At 46.8% G+C, this 9788-nt stretch overlaps 1 pseudogene; it reads right to left on the bottom strand.

Annotated features, from left to right (window-relative positions):
• Positions 1 to 1999: 1999 nt before the first annotated feature.
• LOC122937335 lies at positions 2000 to 2146 on the bottom strand (annotated as a pseudogene).
• Between the last annotated feature and the right edge of the window lie 7642 nt (positions 2147 to 9788).

The raw sequence follows: 9788 nt of genomic DNA, 5'->3' as shown, positions 1-9788 counted from the left end.
GGGGCCATGGGACCACTCCCTGGCCAGATGGTTGTATGACCTAGAGGTCGGCAGAGAACACTCCTGTAACATAAACACGTCGGCAACCTGTGCAGTAAGAAAGGTTAGTACCGTCTGACGTCTGAACCTGTCCCTGATGCTCCTAACATTGATGGTAAAAAGGTTAAAATTTGCCATCATGTGAGAGAAAGAAAGAGGTTAGCGGAAACAATACATCTTAGTTACCACTCTGGTCGTCTGGCGGCTTCTCGATTCCTTGTCCGCTGTCTGTGGGTTGCCCCTGCAACAGCGCAAAGCTGGCTACGATCTCTTCTAGAGTCATCTGTAGCCGTATCGGGTCGGCGGTTGCTCCGTTGGCCACTATTTCCTCCACCTCGGTCTCATCGAGGCTAGCAGGGGGGTGGAGGGTTTGCTGTTGGGGGTCCTCGTTGGTGGCCACCAGTTCTTCCATCTGCTGCTCTGTTTCCTCTGTTTCCTCTGTTTCCTCTTTGTTGGGTGAGGCCACGTCCTCTACCTCGACAATGACCATCTTCTTTTTGGAGTGGTCGGTGATGGGGCTGTCCCTCCCCTTTCTCTTCCCTTTCCTCGGGCTGACCTCTGGAGAGGCAAGAGGGGGAAAATCCTCCAAAGAGAGGGCTGCAGCAGCTGGAGGAGGGGTTAGTGCTGCTGCAGTGGTGGCAATGGGGCGGGTTGGGCTGGGGCGGTGGAAGGTGCCACTGAGGTAATGGGCAGTTGGATTTGAGAATCCTCAGTGGTGGTGACGACGGGGCGGGAGGGGGGGCGGGAGAGGGGGGTGACGGGAGCATGGCTTAGGGCAGGTGTCTGCTTGGGGCAGTCCTTGAAGTCGTGCCCTGCCACGTGACAGATCCTGCAGGCGTCCTCCTTGCAGTCCTTCATCTGGTGGCCCTTCTTGCTGCATTTCCTACAGACCTGCGGCATATCGGGGTAGTAGATAAGGGCCGAAGAGTTGCCCAAGGAAAATGACTGTGGCAGGTGCTGTACGCCATCCGGGTCTGAAGGGTCCTTGTTGAGACGGACGATAACGGACCACTTGCCGGTCCAGATTCTGTTTCCATCCAGGATGTGGGTGGGATCCCTCACCACGGTGCAGAACCGCTTCAGGAAGGTAACGATGTCTTTGCCTGGGACGTGTGGATTCCGCATAGAGATGGTCACTCTCCTTTCTTCCCTCTGTACGGGGCAGCTGCCCACGAAGCACATTAAAGGGGATTCCGGTCTCGCTGCTTTCATCTCCCAGTACCTTTTGCAGATGGCCACGGAAGCAAAAGTGATCCAGAACATCCCTGTGAAGAATGCATGGATGGATACCACTTCTGGCTTTGCAAACCCCTGTTCCAGGACCATCTTCTTGCCAAACACATCCTGGCTCATGTCCGGCACTCTCCCGTCCACCTCCTTCAACTTCAGGACAACCGTCTGCCTCATCCAGGGCTCCAGGGGAGGGGAGCCGGGGTCGGGCTTCTGGCCTTCCTGTTGTTTCGGAGGAGGACCGGGCGCCGCCGGGTCAGTAGCTGATGAAGTGGAGGCTGAAGGGGCCTGGAGGGCTTCTTCCGTGGCCTTTCTTCCTTCTGTGGTGGGCTTCTTGGTCTTGTTCTTGTTCTTGGGAGGCTTGGAGGTTGAGGTAGAGGCCATGGCTTCTTCCTTCTTCCTGCCTTCCTCTCCCTGGTAAGTCTTCTTGCTGGGCAGAGCTTCTTCCGGGGGAGGGCTTCGCCGAGCCTCTTTTCCTCGTCGGGGTCCCCCGAGGCCTGAGTCTTCAGGCCAGAGTCTTCAGTCCTCGTCGTCGGGGTTCCTCGTCGAGTCTTCACAAAGTCTTCTCCTGAATCGCAGTCAAAGAAAATTTTCCAGGAGTCGTGTTCGGGCTGTCGAGATCCAAGTAAGCACTGTCTAACGTCGTACACCAATACTATTAAGCCACAGGCCAAGAGGAGGTCGGAGACCAGAGCACTCTTGCTCCCTGGGGAATAGCCCTACACCCAATAGCAGCAGTGAGCTAAAGCTGAATAAAATCAACGATGCTCAAAGGCAGAGTGCAGGGGGTACCCACAAGGACCTGGGCCGGCAAGAAAAGGCAGACTGATAAGAACAGATACTACACTTGATCTTAGCCAAAAAGCCGAGAAGTGAGAAGATCATCCTCACTGTTAGTTCACCCAACCTTTTTAACCCATCTAAAATAGGACTGTCCTGGTTCGATCATTTACTTAGGCCTCTTTCACACTTGCGTTGTCCGGATCCGGCGTGTACTCCACTTGCCGGAGGTACACGCCGGATCCGGAAAAACGCAAGTGTACTGAAAGCATTTGAAGACGGATCCGTCTTCAAAATGCTTTCAGTGTTACTATGGCAGCCAGGACGCTATTAAAGTCCTGGTTGCCATAGTAGGAGCGGGGAGCGGAGGAGCGGCATACTTACAGTCCGCACGGCTCTGGGGCGCTCCAGAGTGACGTCAGAGCGCCCCATGCGCATGGATGACGTGCCATGCGATCACATCATCCATGCGCCTGGGGCGCCCTGACGTCACTCTGGAGCGCCCCGGGAGCCGCACGGACGGTAAGTATACTGCTCCCCCGCTACCCACTACACTTTACCATGGCTGCCAGGTCTTTAGCGTCCCGGCAGCCATGGTAACCATTGAGAAAAAGCTAAACGTCGGATACGGCAATGCGCCGAAACGACGTTTAGCTTAAGGCCGGATCCGGATAAATGCCTTTCAATGGGCATTAATTCCGGATCCGGCCTTGCGGCAAGTCTTCAGGATTTTTGGCCGGAGCAAAAAGCGCAGCATGCTGCGGTATTTTCTCCGGCCAAAAAACGTTCCGTTCCGAAACTGAAGACATCCTGATGCATCCTGAACGGATTTCACTCCATTCAGAATGCATTAGGATAATCCTGATCAGGATTCTTCCGGCATAGAGCCCCGACGACGGAACTCTATGCCGGAAGACAAGAACGCAAGTGTGAAAGAGCCCTTAGTGACTACACTTTATAACTAATAGGACCTCCCCTAGTGATTTCACAATTTAAGCTTTAATTTTATCCTAACACTAGGTGGCCTTAAGGCTCTATATAAAAGTCTTAGCAATTAATTTGTATTTTACTTATTAACAGATTTTCAAAACAGGGTTTGGAATGTCTAACAGGGAAACAATAGAATGTTGACTCTCACCAAGCAATCATATATACACTTTTTTAACTTCCAGTCTAGTCACACAATCCAAAGTCCTAATCTGTTCACACAGACACCTTAGTATACAACTCCACCAGACATCCATTCTATTGCTAAATCCAGGATTAAACCATATCTAATTAAGACAAATACTATAAAGTCCCTTTTCTATTCATTGGGATAGACCCCTTCCTGGTGATACTTTGGTCTATTGTCTTTAGATTGAAGATACAGTATTTGTTCATGATCTCTCTCTACAATTCTCCTGAAGTAACACCTGAGACTGAAATAATTAACTCCCCATAGTGACATCGTATCATACACATTCAGACTGTACAAGACATTCAGCTATTTCTATAATAGACACCATGAATATACTTATATATAAGGCACTTATATGATTATACTTTACTTCCTATATCTTAACATAATAACATGTAAAATATAACATCTAATTATGTGAATCCCTCTCTTTCTATTCACTGAAGATAAACTAAAACTCAGCATATTTCTTCTCCAATGTCTTATCTAAATAAATACTTTTCATTAAACACTTTTGTACAGATTGTTAACCTAAAGTTAGTAATTCTGAGTTCAAAAGATCCTGAACTCATCCTGCCCTTTCAAAATTATATATATATGATGAATTCTGTTATATTCAAAAGTTCTGACAATGGCCGTGGTGTTGCTTGTGTTGATGGTGGAGCTCCTGCTGCATGGAGAGGACGTTGCAACATTTTTTAGGCCCGAATACTGGGCCTAAGAATGGTGATGCCAGAAAAAATAGAGGCGGTAGTAGATTGGATGGCTGAGAGTGCCTCCAGTTCCTTCACATTGTATTCCACCCAGTCCACTGCTGAATGCGCAGAGTTGGCACCGGCGCCCCATGGGTATCCGTCTTCCACCTCAACTCCTTGCACATCAGCCAAGCAGTCTGAGCCGTCATGCAGCAGTCTCTTATGCTTTTTGATGACTTTGCTGGCGGGGTTTTCTTGGGCCATCCACCTAGCCCTGCCCCAGAAGTGACAAAGATTGAGTGCACTGATGCCCAACCATTTATGTTTGAGGATGAGGATGTGGGAGAACGACAACAGCATGTCTCTGTTGATGAAACACAGGTGTCAAGTTCTGGGGCTTTCTGCAGTGTACAGACAAGCTAGAAGGGCAGAGGTGAGGGTGAAAGATGATGGGGACGATGATGAGGTCCTAGACCTCAAATGGCATCCAGGTCATGTCAGTGACATATGGAGTTCGGAAGAAGAGGAGGGCTAACGCAGCGCCAGCTGAACAGCAAAAGAGGGAGCAGGGTGCAAAAGCAGAGTGGCCGTCCCCCAGCCAGTATGCCAGAGTGGTGAGTGTGGCAACAGCATGAGGAGTCATCACAGTGGCCCTGTCACAGAGTTAGGAAGGTTGCAACCGCATGAGGAGTCAACATAGTGGCCATCACAGAGTAGGGAGAGTGACAACCGCATGAGGAGTCAACATAGTGTCCCAGTTACAGAGTGGGGAGGTGGGTGGCAACAGCAGGGGCAGTAACAGTAACAGCACAAAATAGTGGCAGTAGGAAAAGATGGCAGAAGGTGTGTGGCATCAAGTGGTTGGCAGCATCAAAATAGTGGCTGAAGCAGGTGGCCAGAAAAAACTGGTCTCTTTTCACAAAGTTTTGGTGTTGCACCCAGAATGATCTAGTCTGATGCATCAGGCACTGACATGTGGAAATCCTGGCTGATCCACGCCTGATTTATCTTTATAAAGGTTAGTCCCTGAACATGTTGTGTGGAAAGGCTAGTTATCTTTGGGATAACTATGCACCCTGCTGCACTAAACACCAGCTCTGATCCCAGGCAGGAAAGCTTTCCTAGGGCAAACTCGACCAGTTGCGGCCACAACTTAAGTTTGGCTGCCCAGTAGTCCAGGGGATTTTGGATGTGTGATGGCAGGGTGCAGTCCAATTATGCCACCACCTGCTGGTTCAGGTTCTGCTCCATGTTTTGCTGCTGTTTCTGGGTAGTTTCTTCAGTAGGTGGTGAAGAAACGTGCTCCAGACTTAAGTTGCTGCTCATAGAGCTGGTGCTGCTACTGCCAACCCCTCCTACTCCCTTCAACAGTCATGGCAGAGAAGCGGGAGCGCAAAGGGTCCACCTGGTCAGACCTTCACCGGGACGGGTAATTGCGCACATAGGCAGCGGCTACATAGGATGTCTTGATTGCAGTTGGGTATATCATCCCTCTCAGCAGGTGGAAAAAAGGCCCCTATTTTGGACTGCTAGCGCTGGTCTAACAAGGTGGAGAGCCAGTAGTCATCTCTCTTCTGAATCGTGATAATGCGGCAATCACTACACAAGCAACTCTGCATGCATCTGGCCATTTTTGCACGGGATTTAGACGGACCTATAACTTTTGTAATGATGAACCTAGAAATTCAAAAAGTCGAGTTTTACATGGACAGCAAGGTAGTCCTAGGATATATTTGCAACAAAACCAGATGCTTTTACGTTTTTGTCTGCAATCGCTAAGGATCATGAGATCCACTTGTCCTAAACAGTGGCACTACGTGTCTACACAGCATAATTCTGCAGACCACGCGTCTAGATCCGTTGCAGCGAGCCACCCTAAAGACACAACATGGTTTACGGGTTCTGCATTCCTGTACTGTTCAACGATTTGCAACAACGGGTCCGACACATTCAAATTAGTAGACTCAGATAAAGATGAAGAAATCCGACCTGAAGTATCTGCTCTACACACAGTGACTTCGAACCACCAATGCAAATCCCATCATTTCAAAAGGTTCTCCACCTGGATGTTGCTCTTTTGTGCTATAGCCTATGTAGTCCATACAGCTCAGACATTATCTGTGAGCCAGAAGCTGTGCAAAGGTTGGCATCACTGCAAACATACCTTTATCGTTCCTAATCTGGAAAGGTTCAAGAACATAATAATTCGCACTGTACAATGTGAATGTCATGCAAAGAAAATTGACTACCTCAGCAAAAGCCAAACAGTCTCCAAAGGTAGCGCTTTGAAGAAGCTTGATCCCACCATTGACCAAAATGGGTGGCTAATAAAGAAAGACCTAGTGGTGGCGTCTGTTGACGCCAGACGGGGAGTGTTCTGCCCAGCAGGGATAGAAAATGATCTTAGTTCATTTGCCAGAGTTTAAGTATCATTTCATATCACGTCTATTTCATTTCTTATTAATTCTGCTGCAATTTTTGTATTCCTGTAGCTATTAGTTAGGTAACAGCACTGTCTAGCGGTTGTAAAAATGTATTGCACCTTGTTTCTTGTTAATAAAGATTATTGCTCTTATTTGGAGGACAGGATTGGTTTATACTGAATGTCAGACCGCACACTGTGTGAACGTGTATGAAGACAGAACACCCATTTACCTATACTGCCTTTATATAGTAGGCGGAGTTAAACAGTTTAAGGGTGGGCCGCTACACATGGGCCAGTGCTGTGTGCTTGCCTCCCAGGCTACAATTTGCCAGTCAGCCCCTGTCTCCCGTTGTCGCACACCACCAGGCCGGGCTTGAGGCTTAGCTGCACCAACCACTCATCGGTCTGTACTTCCATGCCCGCCCACAGCTCTTGCGCGCTGTGGGTCTTTCCCCCAAACAGATGAGTTTCAGAACAGCCTGCTGTGGTTTCCCCCTGGCTGTGCTGAAGTTGGTGGTGCAGGTGTTGTGCTGATGTGATGAAGAGGTAGTACAGGAGGAAGCGGAGTAGGAGGAAGAGAAAACAGGAGGAACCGAGAAATGTCCAGTGGTGGTGGTAGGACATGCACCAAACCGCTTCACGCTTCAGGCCCAGCCACCACTACTTTTACCCAGTGGGAAGTTAGGGAGATATGAAGTGTGGATGGAGGGGGCACACCAATAAATACAAATAATCCAGGGAGTGCAAACGAGTGGTTTAAAATGATACGAAACAAATAGATTCAAAAAAGAGTCAAAAGAACCACCCTATAAATGCCCATCCAACAATGACCACAGGTAATAAAAGTTTATATATGAAGTTTATTAGACAACTAAAACAGACAGACATATTAAAAAATTGTATACAATATGAACAACGTGTCGGTAACAAAATAAAACCGACACATACAGAATCCACTGAACGTCCACAAATCAGGACATGAAATATATACCAGCTATACACAATATCCACCTATAGACTGCATGTAGAAAATGTTAAATGAGGTATGGCTACTAATGGATAAAAGAAGACCATAATTAGGTCAAAAAGTAAGAGCCAGAACCTGCAAAAGCAGCTGGTGCAGTGGGTCTGAACAAAATGAGAGATGCCCAACGCGTCTGGGTAGTGTTGATTGAGCACCAAGGTGCTCCTGTGCTCGAGTAGAACACTTTACGATGCTCGGGTGTTCTACCGAGCACAATAGAAGTCAATGGGAGAACCCCAGGCAACCCCTGCTCTGAACAGGGGAGGGTGTCAGGACTCTAGTTCGGCTTAGGAGTTTCTGCTCTGACTCCATATGTAGCTATGTCCATATATGGAGTCAATGCTTGGGGACACCCCAGTGTATATAAATCTAATTTCTGAAAAGTTTCTGCCGGGATTTTAACTCCTTGTACATTAGAGGCAAGGACCTTATCCACTCAGCTATAAAGCTGAACGCTAAACTGTGTCAGAAAAAGCTCATAGTAGTTTCTGATCTAGTGAGTATTCCTATTCAGCAGAAGACTTATTTCATATTTCTGTGCAGGTTAACATGTAGTTGTATAATGTAGTGGTTAACATCCTTGCCTATAATGTACAAGGTTGGAAGTTTGAATCCTGGCAGAAAAATTTACGAAATAGAGATTAAATTTATATATTTTATACACAAAATAAATGTGTAATTATTAAAAGAAATATATATATATATATATATATATACACCATACTTCTGATATATATGAATGCATAATATTTGGGAAACTACTACTGATGTTTTTAGCCATTATATATTTACATATATTATAATATTTTATATATTCTAAATATATAATAATATATGTAAATATATTATGGCTAAAAACATATATATATATATATATAGATATCACACAAAGAAAAACAGCAGCACTTGTTGGTGAAATCAGGTGCAAAATCCTCAGACACGATGGTGTCCATTGTTGGTGACAGATTGTCCACCGATATTTTCACCAAGCCGACTGTAATACCTTGTTGCGGTATGAGAGTTGTCATCCCAGACCTAGTATTGAATCCTTACCACATAGTCAATTACTACGTGTTAAGAGAATTGTACAAGACCCTGAAAGATTACCTATCAGGTATGAACAAATGATTAATAAATTCAGACAGAGAGGGTACCCACGAGGGAATCTGTATAAACACCGGAGGAGAATACAGTGCCCTCAGGGAGTGGAGGCGACAGAAAAGAAACCCAAATCTAGACAGATTCCACTTGTTACCACATACTCAGAACAGAGCAGAGATGTGGCTGGTATTTTGAGAAAACATTTGCCCATCCTAAAGGGTAATTTTCCCATGATAGAATCCTTCACTTCTCCCCCACTCTTATCATACAGGCGTCCTTCCAACTTACGCGATAGGTTGGTAAAGGCGGATGTCCCTGTTAAGAGGAAGGTCCAAACATTTCTTGGTTCAAGAAGGATGTTTTCCATGCCTAACGTGTGTGAATTGCTCTTATATGATGAAGGGAAGTGTTTTCACACACCCGGGTATTGGATCACAGTTTGATATCCGTCATTTTCTGACATGTGACAGTGCGTTTGTCATATATGTACTACAATGTCCATGTGGTCTCCTCTATGTGTGACATGAAAACACGACTGAATAACCATCGCTTTTCTATAAGGCGTAAAAGAACGGATCTGCCGGTTCCTAAACATTTTGTTGAGCATGATCATACCGAGAGGGAACTTAAATGCACAATAATAGACCGGGTTCCAAGGTGCAGACGGGGTGGGGACCGCACTGTGACCCTTAAACAAAGGGAACTGCGCTGGATACATCGCCTTCAGTCCCTTAAACCACAGGGCCTGAATGTCGATTTCAAATGGAATATCATATAGTTTTGTGGGAGTCCTCCCCGTCCTCCTGTGGGTTTGGCATCCTCATGTGTAACTCTGGTACTGTGATCACTTATGGTGTTTAATATCTTACCTATTTACTTATAATGTTTTCTTTTATTTTTCAGATTTTATCGGATCAGAAAAAAATTATTTTCCAGCTTTTCAAGTCTATTACCACAGCGGTAGAAAAAGATGGCTACTGTCGATGGTGTTTTAGTCCCATGTTAGGGGTTGGAATCACAGCTCACTCAGTGAAAGAAATGAAGTGTGGATAAGTCATACTGCGACATGGCAGTATAGGGACGCTTCCCGGTTGCCGAGCGATGGCTCACATGACGGGTCATGTGATCCTGTGGCTGGGCGGTGGGACGTTACCTTCTGGCTTGTCACGCTTCAGGGGAGGAGCCCGGTTGCCGGTGCGCGCCTCGTGATTGACGTCATACATCAGGTGGCGTGTCACGGGTTGTCCGCACTAGTTTCCGGGCAACGGAGCATGCGCAATGAAGGAACGGGGACGCTGAGATAGACGCCGTCAT

Source organism: Bufo gargarizans, chromosome 4, assembly GCF_014858855.1.
Source record: "Bufo gargarizans isolate SCDJY-AF-19 chromosome 4, ASM1485885v1, whole genome shotgun sequence".
In the NCBI taxonomy this organism is placed as follows: Eukaryota; Metazoa; Chordata; class Amphibia; order Anura; family Bufonidae; genus Bufo; species Bufo gargarizans.
Note: the sequence above shows the minus strand (reverse complement) of the source record. Positions and strands in the feature narration are given on the sequence as shown.